The following is a 14,262-nucleotide window of genomic DNA, read 5'->3' on the forward strand; positions in this document are numbered from 1 at the left end:
ACTGCTAAACTCTGACACCACTCCATTTTGTTGAAATGCTTATGACGTCTTCAGAGGTTTTTGTGTCGTTTCCTGCAGCGGTTCTCAGTGCAGCGTTGCCACAAGCGAGAGGGTGAACAATGAGACGTTTCAATTTTGGTTCCCAATCGATCCGAGTCTACCGGTGTATCAGGTGTGGAAACACCTTAACATGCAGTGATTGTTGTTCCTTTTACAATAAGGGAAGATTTTCTAACAATGGAGAGAGTGAGCACACCTGTTGTGCAAGTTGTTGATATGAACTGGTACCAGCTTAACATGTCAATGTTAAATAATTTTCTCTTTGTTTTAAAATAGCAGTAAAACCCGGTGTAATTGTTGCAATCACCCAAAGTTCATATCAGCGTTTAAAACCTAAGAATCTTTTACAGCTGAGGTTGTTCATAGTTCTGTTGGGTTTGAGGTTTGGAGACACTTCTCTTTATTTACTAAGCCAATCAGCAGAATTTGCTGTTTTTTAAAAGAAGTCTCCCTCCTTCACAGTACACTGAATCCATGCAGATTTGACGTTAAAGTTGGCTGCAGATGATGGGGACACGAGATAATACTACTATGAACCGTGAAAGCGACATTACAACAAATCCAAAAGGCTCAACCGAATGAACCAAGCATTTAAACGTAGTGGTCTCAAAGTGCAAAGGTTCTGTTTGTGTTGTTTTGACTTTGTAGCAACTTCAGAAACCGCAGTGTGTCCTCTGAAGCACAGGAGAAAATGATGCTCTGTCAAATTTATCGCAGACACAAAGACACCATACGTCTTAAACCTTTAAGGTTTGGTCCTCCAGGCAGATTTTCCGTCTTCTTCTTTCTTTCTTTTTTTTTTTTTTCACGCCCACTCACCCTTTTGAAACTCCAAACACGCAGCTTGTTTCAGACAGTCTTCACAAAACAGTGAAGTTTTAAACTTCGTCTGATATCAAACAGTGTCTGGGCTGTCACCCACTGTCAATCAGTGGACTGTATCAAGAGCTCAGTCAGTCAGAGCTGAAAGGTTTGTTTTGCTATTTCAGGGATACATGTAAGAACACGTCTCAGATTTTATCTTATATTTTTTTTCAACTCCGCTTTGGATTGAAGCTTTGAAATGAAGCGGATGCTTTCAAGCCACCACCAGTTGCTCGTAATTCTGCCTGTGCGTAATGTTCCCAACGCCAGGGTCAGTCAGGCTGCAGTCGCAGAGACTTTCTGCCTGGTTAAGGTTCGCTAACCTGAAACTATGAGGGCTCCCGAGTGGTTAACTGGGTCGGACATTTGTACCAAAACAGTGTATCTTTTTATTCCTTTGCAGGGCAGTAAACAGAGCTGCTATTACTACCGCTGAATTGAACTCGAGACGACGGAGCCGGGCTTTTTGCTTTGTGGTATTCTCTTTCTTCTAATGGACTGTCTTCAGCCAGAGGTGCTATCCATCACACGCACTACCTGAAGTCTGGAGCCTCTATAAAGATTAGGACTGTTAAGAGAAGATGGATGGCCCCTGTCGCCGCCAAGCATCATCCCCAAATGCCTAAATTAAATGTAGAAATTCCCATAGGGAGGCTAGATTAGCCTCGTAATAGCCGGCATGAGCCAGGACTTCCTCCACCCCGTTATCGTTCCACGGGTATATCTTTAAATATTTATGAAAATTGTGAACATTACCTTTAAGAGTCATTTAAGGTTAGTTGAAGAGCACTTTAAAGGCGGGCGAAAATCTCGCCCGAGTTGAATTCCCGGTGATCAAGGTGGCAGAGAAGCGCCGAGGGGATCTTTTCCACTCTCCTCTCTCTCTCTTGTGTTTTTTGCCCCTGGGAATTAGTCAAAGAGAGAAACAATCGTTAAGGAAGTCCATATTAGATTGACCTTTGTATCTCGGCTTACACCTCTTCTAGTCTTTTAAAAGGTTTGTTGGTCCTGTGGCCTTTTAAAGCCAGTAGTTATGGATGTTTCCTCCCACCGAGATGGTTCTGCGTTATACTAGGAAAGCTTTTTATGAAAGCACCATATTTTATCAGACAAAGAAGAGAGCAAAGTGACACAGATTACATATATAAAAAAAGGCGTATCGATCTTAGAAATATAACATTAAACAGAGCACCGACAAACGTGGACAAAGATGCAATCGATTCAGTCACTATTACATGGGGGGGAAAAGATTCAGTCTAAAAAATGAGGATATAAAGCAGCAGAACATGTGGAAACCAGTATATTTGGTTTAGTTTTTAGTGAAAATATCTTAGTACAATTGAAATAAGACAAAACTACAAGCAACTTTTCAGCCAGATGTAGTAGGAGCTTATTTTAAGTCAATAATTCCTTAATATGGTGGCCACAACATATTAAGTGGAAACAACATCGAAGAGACAAAAGGACCACAATAGTGGAAGAAATATTTCTAATGGAGAAACTGACTAACAGGTTAAAACTACACAAATGGACAAATTTGACACTTTGTATAAACAAATAAAGGTTGTTATCAGGCGATTAGTTGAATGTGTTGTGTGTTTTCTATTTTAATTCATTGTAAAATCAATAAAGAATAAGTCACAAAAAGAAAATACCATCTCAAAACAAGCAATATTTTAGATGAAAATCGAATACAAAACAGATTTTAAAGGAAATGTGGGGTTAGTCACTGGTATCTGGGTAAACCAAGCTTTCTAAGAAGTTGCATCAGCCCATTCTTACAGTCGTTTCAATGAGATCTTGGAGAAACTAGTAGAGTTTCCTCAGCCTGGACGGCTAAATATGTGGATACAGATTCAATATCTCTCCCCGCAAAAAAGCACAAACAGTTGTGATGAGGACGATTCTCATTAAACACTTTATTTTAAAACCTCAGATGGCAATCTACAAGCGTCATACCTTTTGAGTTTCCCTCTGCAGGCTCTGCCTGAGCTAATATCAGCTCTTACTCTACAAACATTAAAATGGATAAAAAGGTTGGATTCTTTAAAAAAAAGAAAAACTACTAATGATTGCCTTGGTTCTGTTTTGTTATGTATGAGTTAAAATCAAACCAATGAATAATGAATGTTATGTATAACATTTGTAGTCGTGTAATACTCTGATATAATTTTGATCATTTTTTTCTTCAAAATCGCTGAATTTTTGCGTTTTCCCATTCAAATGCTTCGAAGCAAAGCTGGTGAAGCAGCAGCGAGCTGAGCCTCACCTTAGATTGATCAACCTCTCACTGACTGCACTGGCTGCCACTCGATGAGAGCACGCTCCTCCTGTCTAAAATGGTTAAAAAACATTCGATATATGAACTGATTTTCCATCATTTACATGCAGCCAGTCTTTGTGTAGCTCGGCTGATACAGAGAGAGAGGAAAAGGTGGTTTGAGTTGTACGTCAACGGTTTCCCCTTTCCTGTGCAGCACTGAAATAATAATATCTATATTTCCAAGTTTCATTGAGTTAAAGAAATTATTCTACCAAGGCAGCGGGGCTATAGATGGCACGTGGAAGTGTAGTGTTTTTGCCCGTCAATATTGTCCAGATGCATGAAATATACGTATGTCAACAATAACATGCAGGGGGTCTTATGATTTTGATTGAGTTAATACCTCACCAGCCATGAACCTCAACACACGTCACAAATATATGTCTGTGTTTGCACATGTGTGTGTGTGTCATTGTATTTTTTTCTTCCATGAACAAGCATACCAACAGAACATGAGGAATTATAAATAATTTGTCTTGTTTAGGAGCTTATTTCATATAGCCTGCAGGCCCGACTCTCTCTGCTCTGAAGGTTAATGGAAACTATGTTAGAAATGAGAAATCAAAACACGAGTACCACACAGTCCAAGCCGTTGAGATTCATAATGTCTTCCTGCAAATGTCTTTTTTTTTTTTTTTTTACCTCCCCTCAACTGGACATTTTCCCTGCATTTAGGGGAGTTGTTTAACAAATGATCAATAGTGAACACTACAGGTGTTATGGGAAACTTATATCCCCAATGCCTTCTATCAGAGTTTATTTTTTCTGGGTATCCAGCTCGCTGTCGATCCTTTTTCTATTTGAAGAATAAAAAACTGCCTCCAATCATGCTTCTTTTTTCCCCCCCTCCGCAGTTTTTATTCCAATATTTAAATCTAGCATCACGAACGTCACCCCTGCTGCTGCAGTCCCTGAACCCCGTCTCTCTTCCTCTCATGTCAATGCATCACGGAAAGATTTTTTTCACAATCTTTTCTTTTCCCCGTTCTCGCTAGCGGTGTAAAGCCCCTTGTGTATCATTTCTAAGTCTGGCAAAGGTGAGAAAGAGGAGCTTTTCTCATTTCCTTTGACTGTTTTTGGAGCCGAATCGCATTAGCACAGTGACGGGGGCTTGTACGACTGGGGCCATATAACATCCCACTTTGCCTCGGTCCAAACTGCGGGTGATTTGCGGCGGGTTTGAATGATGCAACAGGAATTTCGAAAATTACTCTCCGTGGCATTTTCACTAATGTTGGAGTCTCCGCTCCCGGGGGTTCCCACACATCCGTTAAAAGACGCAATCATCCTGTATTTGATCAGTGGGCCCAGTTTGAACCCGATGAGGGACAGGCTTTGTCCCATTCCTCCTAGTCGTCTTGAAAGCAATATTATGCTGCATATGCCTTAAAGAGTGGCTCGGGGAATAGACTTTAAAATGCTTCTGTTAGTTTATAAATCACTGATCAGCTTGGCACCAAAAGGCGTTAAAGATCTATTGTTGTTGGATCAGCCCTCCAGACCTCTCAGGTGTTCTGGTTCGGTTTTCACTAATTCAGAACAAACTTCCAGAAAACTGCGAAACAGCTGAAACGCTGAGTTCCTTCAAAGCAAGGCCATTCTCTGTTTAGCTGGAACCACTGATTAATTATTGTCTCCATTCAATACTTGATAGTTACTACTCTTGATGATTTTGATGATGGTATTTGGCTCGCCATTTCTAACATTACAGTTTTAAATATAACATAAATGTTTGTGTTTACTAGCAGCAGCGCATAAGAAAACATCCCGTCCCATTCTAGTGGAAGATTATTTTTGTTTTTAATAAGGAGTTTTGAAGTATAAAATTCCTCGTGGTTGCATAAACATTTAAGAAGAAGAAAGAGGCTCACAAGCCTGAAAACCACCAGAATACAGCATATTGTTGTGGGGGTGTTTTGCCGCAGGAGGGACCGGTGCACCGCGCCAAGTGAATAGCAACACGAAGAAAAGGAGAATATGTGGAGATATTAAAAAAGAACTTTGAAACATCAGCCAGGAAGTCGAAGCTTTGGCACCAGTAGATCTTAAAGCTAAGCATGCCACCAAACTTGGTCACAGAGTCAAATTTGAAACGTCAAAGTCGATGTTGTGACGTTCCAGCAGTGTGTTGAAGAATACCTGGAACATTTGGCAAAACCTATCTGGTTTAGAAAGCACGATCGATCAAAATGTCTTGTTTCGGGAAATTCTGAATTTAAGAAAAATAAGAGAAATCAAGATTGTGTTTGCATTTACAATTTAGCCAAACCTGACTGACCTAAACAGGAAAAGCTACATTCCATTTCATGGCAACGTTTTTAATCATTTCACATGGCTTATTTAAATATCTGGTTTCAACTGGGCAAAATAACAGTATTGGAAATTAAGAAAATGTACACACTACCATTCAAGACTGTGTAAATACTAAAAAAAACACTTTAGCCAAAACCCTGTTATTAGTAGTATTATTATTCACATTCATTCATGCATTACTAATCTGATGAAGGTTAATTATCTAAACGTCACTGGGGAAGTGATTTCAGACCCAATTAGTCCACAGCTAAAAAGCACTTCAGAAATTAGACATGAAAAACAACTAGTGACACAATTACACTAACATACGTCTTCCAATATGAACAACAGTCAGTCTTGCCCTTTCAGGAGTCCTTTTGTTTTCCTGCTGGAAACGTCGCCTCCCCCCCCCCTGCCGCCTCCCTCCTCTCGGTTCGCCGGGGCAATATCAGATTTAGAGCCGCCATTACGGCGTCAAGCGCTCGCCGCTTTGTGCGCCAGCTAGCCGTGTTAGCAGACCTGGGCACCACCAGTGTTGTGGGTAACAGGCCAAGATGTGTCAGGGGAGCAGAGTGCTATTATCTGCAGTGAAAATCCATGCTATCCTGACTGCTACAATTAGTGTCAGCTGGGGTATTGAGTCTTTAAAAAGGACTCCTGGCCTTTTGGCTCTCAGCCTGTCTGGCTATAGATGTCTCTAATGAGTCATTAGCTGCATGGCCTCTCCTCTCATGAGTCCACCCCATAATGGCACACCTTTCATCTATTTTACAGAGAGGCTGTCGTTGGTCATTAGCGCGGCTCTGAAGTCCCATTACCTTTACGTCAATGATGAATGAATAGAACGCGGCTGCCAAGAACAATATCTCCCCCGTATCCTCTGGTCAACCATGACTCTGTTTTAATTCAATTTCTCCTCCGCCATTAAATGTAATTGATAATTGATGCGGTCGGACTCGGTCGCGGGGAAGACGTTAAGCATTCGAGCTGAAACCGCAGGGCGGCCCGTCGCTCTCCGTGTGTTTACTGCGAGGTGTGTTTTGCTGTCTTCAGCAGGCGGAAAGCAGCAGCAGCAGCAGCAGCAGTTTTGCTGTCACAGATGATGACTTGACACTGATGTGATCCTCCGGGGAGAGAGCTGTGGCTTCTTGGAAAGAGAAACCTTCAGAAATAATGAAGCTGCTTCGCCGGTCTAAAACGCTGCGCAAATGCCCACGAGTGCCATCTCGGCGGTGCCGCTCTGTGTTGCCTCAGCGCCCCCTTTCTTTTCCCCTCCCTCTGCGAAAATATGTAGCTGTGTATTGTAGCGTTCCACCCCTGCCCCCCATTCTTTGTTAGTGTATTTGTTTGTAAGACACGAGCAAATTGTGAGTGTGTTGCTATGGATTGACAATCCCGGGCAAGCTCAAAGTCTTCGGTTCAAAACGGAGGGCAGCATCGACGGGATTCAGTGGCATGTTTTGCATAACACAGCCTGAGGAAACATTCAAACAAGCACCTTTTTTTTTTTTTTTTTTTACTTCAGCGGCTCAGAGCTTTTCCGTTCATCCAAAATGCAGATTCACCGCCGCCCCGCGTTCTCTCTCGCCCTGATGCATCGTATTGATTAGATGGTAAATATGTAACTTTGAGAAGAGAACGGCCATTACGCATCCAGGGGTGTCGCCCACAGTGATTAGGTAATTACTTTAGATTTGAGGTTAATCAATTAGCCAGTTGATTTATTTCTAATCAATAGTCTTAGCTGACAAGCCGTTGCTCTTTAATTGAATAGTCATGTTGCGCGTTGCATAAATTACCTAAACAATGAAACTGTCACCTCCCGAAAGCCAAGCTGATTGCATTGCTCTTTACCAAATATTGAAATGATCCAAAATCCTGAGACGAGACCTGATTGGATTCTTGAAATGGACTGAAATCACAGAGATGAAAAAATATCTATGGAAAAATATTGTGGAGATTGAAAATTTTGTGGCTTCTAATAATTTATTAGAAGAAAATGTTCTTCTAATATAAATAAACACGTATGCCATTTTTGATGTTAGAAATGTTTCAAGAATATCCCAGAGCAAAAACAATTTCAATAAAGTTGACAGAATTAACATTTTAAGTTATGTTTAGCCACTAAGTTTAGCTATTAGCATGGTTAGCTACAGTGGCTACCGTGGTTAGCTATTGTTAGCTGATGGCTCACTATTTTTGAAGAACTTTTCCACTTAGCTTATGGGTCACATGAACTAGCATCTTCATGTTTAAACATTACAGAAAGCAGAAAATAGTTTCTATGTTCAATATCTTTAAGTCGAATGACCAGCAAATGAATCCGTCACTGTTTGCTTGACTGGTTCTGACCAGTTATTGCCACGTCAAAGGATAATCAATCAGATTTGTCATTTGTTCACTAAATGTAACAAACTTCACAACATCCACAACTTTTTTTAAAGCTACAAACACAGAAACACGTAGGAATTTATTTCCATTTAATGAAAACATGTCAACCCAAAGCCCATGTAAATCTAATTCTACAATCCTTCCTCAATCTCTTTCTATTGTTGTAGTATTTATTTGTGTATGTTTTTGCAGTGGCAGTGGCTGAATGACCTCTCTGTCGGCATTCATGTAACTTCATTCAGGTTGTGTCCTTGCTCGATAGTTCGGGTTTGGCTTGCATATTTGTAAAGCTGCGAACGACCTTTGGACGCTCGGCTTCTCAAGGCCGAAACAACGCGCCTCCTTTTGTCGTGTGGTTTTGCCGAGGGAAAAGCAGAAAGAGTCGGACCGGACTCTGCGTCTGTCGCCAGCAGAAGGTGCTGGATGTTTGGCAAATTATTTACGGGGCAACTAAAAACCCGAGAGGTTGCTCGACCTGGAGATCATCCGTCTTCACTCAGCTCAGAGAGGCTTCTGCTGATTCTATTGAACCATCAGCTCCCACAGACAGAGAGCCACCCAGGTGGACGACTTCAAACTCCTTCCAGCCATTGACCCACGCCCCGCATTTTGACTGATTATCAGTAGCAGTCTGGAGGATGTGTGTTTTTGGTCTCCCAGGCTTTTGTGTGGGCTCTCCTGTCTGTATGGGTCGATCTCCATGCTGCTGCTTTACTGGCTGTCACAGCTCTGCCAATACGGAGAGAATAACTTCTTAGCAGCACCTGCCAGCTCCAGTCAGATGGAAAAAAAAAGAAGAAAAAAAAAGTGTAGGATTCCTGAGATGAGCCAGTTGTTAATTCTATTCAAAGGAATGTTTTAATGTGGTTAAAATATTTCATAGATTTCATAAATTAATGCCTTTTTACAGGTTTGCTGTCGTTTTCATCGGGGTTTCAGACGAGATTGGTGGTTTTAAAACCACTAGCTTTATCTTTTCAATCAAAAACTTGTAAAAAATATGACATCACCAGTTGTGTTTTTGAAAATGTTTGGTGTTGGATCCAGATTGGACACGTTGCGTGCATTTCTGAATTTCTGTAATTGAGCTGATCTAAGTTGGTCCACATGTACAAAAAGCTGTGAAATTGCAACACTGACATACACAGTCACCAACTTTACCTCTGGGCAATTTTTAATTTTTTTATGATTCATTAACTATATAAATTTTTTTTTAGATATTTAAGTCAGAAAAACGACAGTTTCAAATAAAAAAGTGGATTATTTTTACTGTTGTGTCATTTAAAGCTAAATAAGCTCGAATATCATTGAAGAGTTCATTCATCACAGCATCTGCTTTCATACACATGTTGCTATCAAGCGTTTTTTTCCTTCAGATCTTGATGGCTAAGTGTGAAAACCCAAACATTTATTTCATAAGAAAAATTGAATGTTACGTTAGTAAATATTCAAATTTTACAAATGTAATATTAGTAAAATTAGTATTTCATCAGTATTTCTGATGTTAGCTGTTTGGAAAATACGATAGGTGACCTCGTATTTTTGCCCGTACACACAGGTACTCAAAAAACTAAATATTGTGTAAAAGTGCAATATTTTCTTGCCAGTCATCTCAGAAATGTAATTTCATAGAGATTAAATAATTAAAGCTTTTATTTATTTGGGTTTTTTTTTTGTTGTTGTTGCAATTTTAATATTTGGCTTACAAGTAAAGGGAATCCAAAATTCTGTATCTTGGAAAATTAGAATGTCACATTAGATTAAAAATATATATTTATGTTTTTTAGCAGAAATGTCATATGTCGTCCCTGCTGTTTGTGCGTTATATTTTTCTATAGTTTCCTTCCAATAAACTTTACATTATTGTGGTTGGATCAGTCACTCTAGTATAAAGTTTGACTTCATTTTTGGGGTTTTCATTGACTGGAAAAGTTTTCCCCATGGTTTTGTTTGGCCATATTGTAACATTTCCGTATTAATCATCGCCTCTCATGGGTCTTATGTAAATGCGCTTCTCTATGAGCGTGTAATTTATCGAGATGCACCTGGAGAAGTCATCCCACGAGCAACTTTCCTTTTTGAGTCGCGTGAATGAAACCGAAATGTGAGTTTTGTCAGGCGGGGAGACGCAGAAAGCAAGGTGCGGCAGAACGCGGCAACAATCTGAACCCCAACAGGAAAAAAGAAAGAAAAACCATTAAGAGACGAGGAACCTGACAAAGGTTGTCTGAAAGCCGTTTGGAACCGAGCTGAAGACGATGCAGCAGGTGTACTAATTAGTAATTGAGAACAGGTGTGAGCAGAGCAAAGAGCAAAAAACGGCTTCTGAAAAGCAACGGCAGACACAAAAAGTGCAAGGAGTGACTGATGAGGCAAACAAAATCACGCAGAGCACAACCGAGCAAATAGTTTGGCTACACAAACACACGCTGTGTACGGAGAGGATGTGTGTGAAATACTATTTAGACAAAACTATTGTTAGCGCACAGTAGCTATGGACTTATTAATGCAGATTTTGCATTAAGAGCTACAATTAGCAGGATTTAAATATTTTCAGCTGAATTGAAAATGCCTCCTCCTTTACAATAACACATCTGCAGTAAACATTCCCTTTTCTCTGAAGGTTACAGGAATTTATTAAATCCACCAGCAGTAAAATCCCCCAGATTATTTCACACAAACAAACACATCCAAACCAAATAAACCAAAAATAATACCACTGACACTACCGTATCTCCTTGCATATGAATATACGTAGGATTTTTTCTTTACAAGATGGATTAAAAATAGACAAGTTGTCCCGGGATTCACATTTCAGATAAAAAATAAAAGAAAACACTCTGATTTATACATTATATCCTTAAATTACTAAAGCGTTCATTAATTTATCGGAGCAGTAATGGAGCCTTAAGGAGCCATTCTGTGGTGATTGGATGTTAATTATTTATGGTAGGAACAGAGGTGACGTCACAGCATGTTTGTGTGTAGGAGAAAAGAGTCACTGGCTGCAGCTCTGCAGTAGAAAATGTTTTTCTGTTTGGACTAAAGCTCGTCTGGTTCCTCTCATCATACGCATTTATGTTCAACCGATAGAAATGATTGGTACTATATGATAATAATTAGCGGTGAGGCTCGATTTCAATTTTTATTCGAGTCAGTTGGGGCTGGGAGGAGAAAGGGGGAACTGCAATTAATTATTTACATTATGGCAAAAAAAAAAAATCCCCAAAATAAGCAACATTTTTAATTCATAGACCTTTTCTTGCTGTTTAGTTTCTGTATGAGCTCAACGACAAAAATGTTTATTGATTTCCATCTGTTATTTAGGTTATTCAGCCATCAGATTGGTGCAAAGAAATGAGATTCATTCAGCTTTCAAGTGTTTGAGGAACATCTGATCATCCATGGAACGTCTTAGAAAAATGACCATTTTAGAAATATGGACTGTCGATGTTGAGTTAGAGACGTCTGTGCTGGATAGCTGCAGTGATCGGTAAGCTACTTGCACATGATAACAGTCTTTTCCAGCCCAACAGGAATTGCAAGTCCTGCTTGTGCGTCAGATTTAAGGGCATGCTGGAAACACCTGTAACCCAAGGTTCCATCCGGAACCTTTGCGCTCACGCCCGTCAATGCAAAATCAAAATTTTAAAGCGGGTTTCAAATTTTTTTTCAAATAATCGATCAAAATTAACACAAAATTAGCTGTGGAAATACTATAAAAGCGGATAAGACTAGCACAGTGTAACATTCTGATTTTGATGGCTGTGAGTAAAACTATCGCAGGTTCTTTGATGTGGTTTACCCAAAAATAAAGAAAAACAATAAAAGATGAATACCACTCTCTGTATTTGCTTTTATTCATATCTACAGTTGTATAAATAACAATGTCTGGATTATCGCGTGTATCAACAACATTTTTATTTTAATATTTTGATGTGAACAGGAGCAAAAATATAGTGCAAAGATCAAAATATATCTAACTGGAGCAGCAGTTTCTAATGAATTGTGTATTATTTGATATGTCTGCGCTGTTCTGCATTGTACAGAGAGATCCTGGGAGTATATTTGCTCAGGTTGCATCATGTCTGCAGCTGGCCACTTTAACAGGCATGCTGCTTATGTCTTGCAGCTATAGCTTTAAATAGCATCAGATTAAAACCAGCGATGGGTGATGCTGTTCAGAGTCAACAACATCGCTGTTTTCACACCTGGAAATATTTCTGAAAAGTCCAATTTCTTAACGGAGTGAAATTCAATAGCACTTTTCTGAACACTCAGAGTGCCCTTGAAAGTTTTAATCGAGTGATGTTCACACTTTTTGCCACGAGGACCAGAGTTGTTGGCTTGAAAGCACCGAGATTGTACAAATTTTTTTTTTTAAATTAAAATGTTCGAACATTTCTAAAATCAACTTTTGGCACAGTTTTTTTGCACTTTTATTTTATCTGCTCAATAACAAATTAAACTATTTTGGTTTTACAAGAATTAACAAAATATTCAGGGTTTAGTGGAAATCGAATTTGCAAATCAGCATCAATACAAAATTTTTTGGGCTGATTGTTTTAGTTTTTATTTGACAAGTTAGATTTGCTTTTGAGAAAAAGTGCGTCGATGTTTGTGGTTCTGGCTACTCCAAAATTAGGATGAATGCAAACACTTTACTATATAAATATTCTTTAAAGAGGCAGGATTGTGTAATATTGACTTTCTTAAGCTTTATATTGTGCTGTAATGTTACTCCTTTATCAAAAACATAACGGGAGCTACTTCTCAAAGGCCCAATTTCAGGACATTAAATTACAAGATTCCTTTAAGTTATATTTGATATATGTAGCATTTTTTTTTTTTATCTGAAGTTAACGTAGCTACTCGATTGCACTATAAAACACCACTATGTGCCTGGAAAACACATACTATGTACTGCCCCTTTAAGCCAGCTGACAACAAGTGTGCAGCAACAGGTTGGGGTGGGGGAGCCAAAACCCTTTCACTTCTGGCACCTTCTGACCAAAAAACCTCAAGAAATGATCCCTTTTTGTGTGTGTGTGAAACACCCTCACACACACACACACATGCAGTTGATTTATGGCGGCTCAGGCTCTTCTTAATTGATTGCTCGGGATCACGGAAGTCCTTCACACAGACGCGCATCTCCATTCACGCTCCCTGGACGGCGCTGCAGCGTTCCCTCCTCTTTGTTATCCGCCGGCCCTCTCTGAGAGCCCGAGCCTGGCACGGCGGAGCGGCCGGTGACGCAGTCCCGGGGACTTCAATGGGTACAAATAGGCAGAGAAATGGACGAGGGAGCGCGGTGAATCGAGCTGTGTGATGTAACATCCGGCGCTGGAAAGACAACCTTGTCTTTTGATCGGGCCAAGTGGAAAACACTTCACACGGGGGGCCGCAGGCTGAATGTGGGGCTCAGTTCCTCCTGGAGCACAGAAAACCTTCACAACCTGCTGGGTTTGTTCTCCAAGTTTCCCCTACAACCCTCTTCCCCAAACCCCACCAGCTCAGGCGTTCGCCCCGTGAATATTAAGACGCACACGGGACAGCTGAGCTCCACGAAGAAGCGAAACAAGAGATTGCAGCCTGCATAAAAAAAAAGAGCTCAAAGAAAACGCTGAGCAGCAGAATATGTGGGATAATCTCCCCCCCTCTTCTTCATTTCAATCGAAGCTAGAGAGGGTTAAAACTCCGTGGCCGTCTGCCGTGCAGAGGAGAGATTGGCTAATCTGTGAAAGCGAGCCCGGCGCTCACTAGAATATTATGCTCCCTGATTTAATGTCCTCTCTGTCTTTTTCTCTTAGGTAAGCACTTTCCTGCTGCTGTGGGGGTCGGGTCGCCAGCCGCGGTGGCTGCCTGTGCGAGGGCTGGGATAACTGATTGAGGTGATGTACTGCGGCGTATCCGCCGACAACAGAAGAGCTGCCGGCCGGCTGGCCGGCCGGTCGCTGCGTTTCTTCAACGCGCTGAGAGCGAAGACGAGAGGGGGACGAGACGGCTGACGCTCAGAGGATGTGGGTTTAGGTTGCTCTCTCAAAAAAGAAAAAGATGAATACTGTGTGAATCAGTGAATCGTACTGAAGGGGAAAACAAGTTTTGAATCGAGATCAAGCCTTGAATTCCTTGTGACTTAAAAAAATAAGCAAAAATATATGTTATTAAATGGAAAATTAAAACTAAAAATATATATATACTGGTATGTACAGCAGCTTAAAGAAATTGTACCATGTACGTCATGTAATAATGTAATAAAATCAGGCTTTAAAATGTAGTCGATGCAAAATGAAGTCAAAGCACATGTTGAATCATTTTGCCTTTAACTT

At 40.4% G+C, this 14,262-nt stretch overlaps 1 protein-coding gene and 1 long non-coding RNA gene across 6 annotated transcripts in view; one reads left to right on the top strand and one right to left on the bottom strand.

Annotated features, from left to right (window-relative positions):
* Positions 1 to 14,262, top strand: part of cadm1b (cell adhesion molecule 1b) — a 225,001-nt gene that overhangs the window by 66,211 nt on the left and 144,528 nt on the right. The gene's annotated exons all lie outside the window — the stretch shown is intronic.
* LOC129369790 (uncharacterized) overlaps positions 1 to 14,262 on the bottom strand; it is a 53,984-nt gene that overhangs the window by 24,718 nt on the left and 15,004 nt on the right. Inside the window, exons 2-3 of one of the 3 annotated variants that reach the window (XR_008606981.1) lie at positions 1,681 to 1,826; positions 1,211 to 1,477 (exon numbers count right to left, since the gene is read on the bottom strand). This is a non-coding gene — a long non-coding RNA (uncharacterized LOC129369790). The other 2 variants (XR_008606983.1, XR_008606982.1) reach the window with 2 other exon arrangements.

This window comes from Poeciliopsis prolifica, unplaced genomic scaffold (assembly GCF_027474105.1).
Source record: "Poeciliopsis prolifica strain line A6 unplaced genomic scaffold, Auburn_PproV2 SCAFFOLD022, whole genome shotgun sequence".
NCBI classification, from domain to species: Eukaryota; Metazoa; Chordata; class Actinopteri; order Cyprinodontiformes; family Poeciliidae; genus Poeciliopsis; species Poeciliopsis prolifica.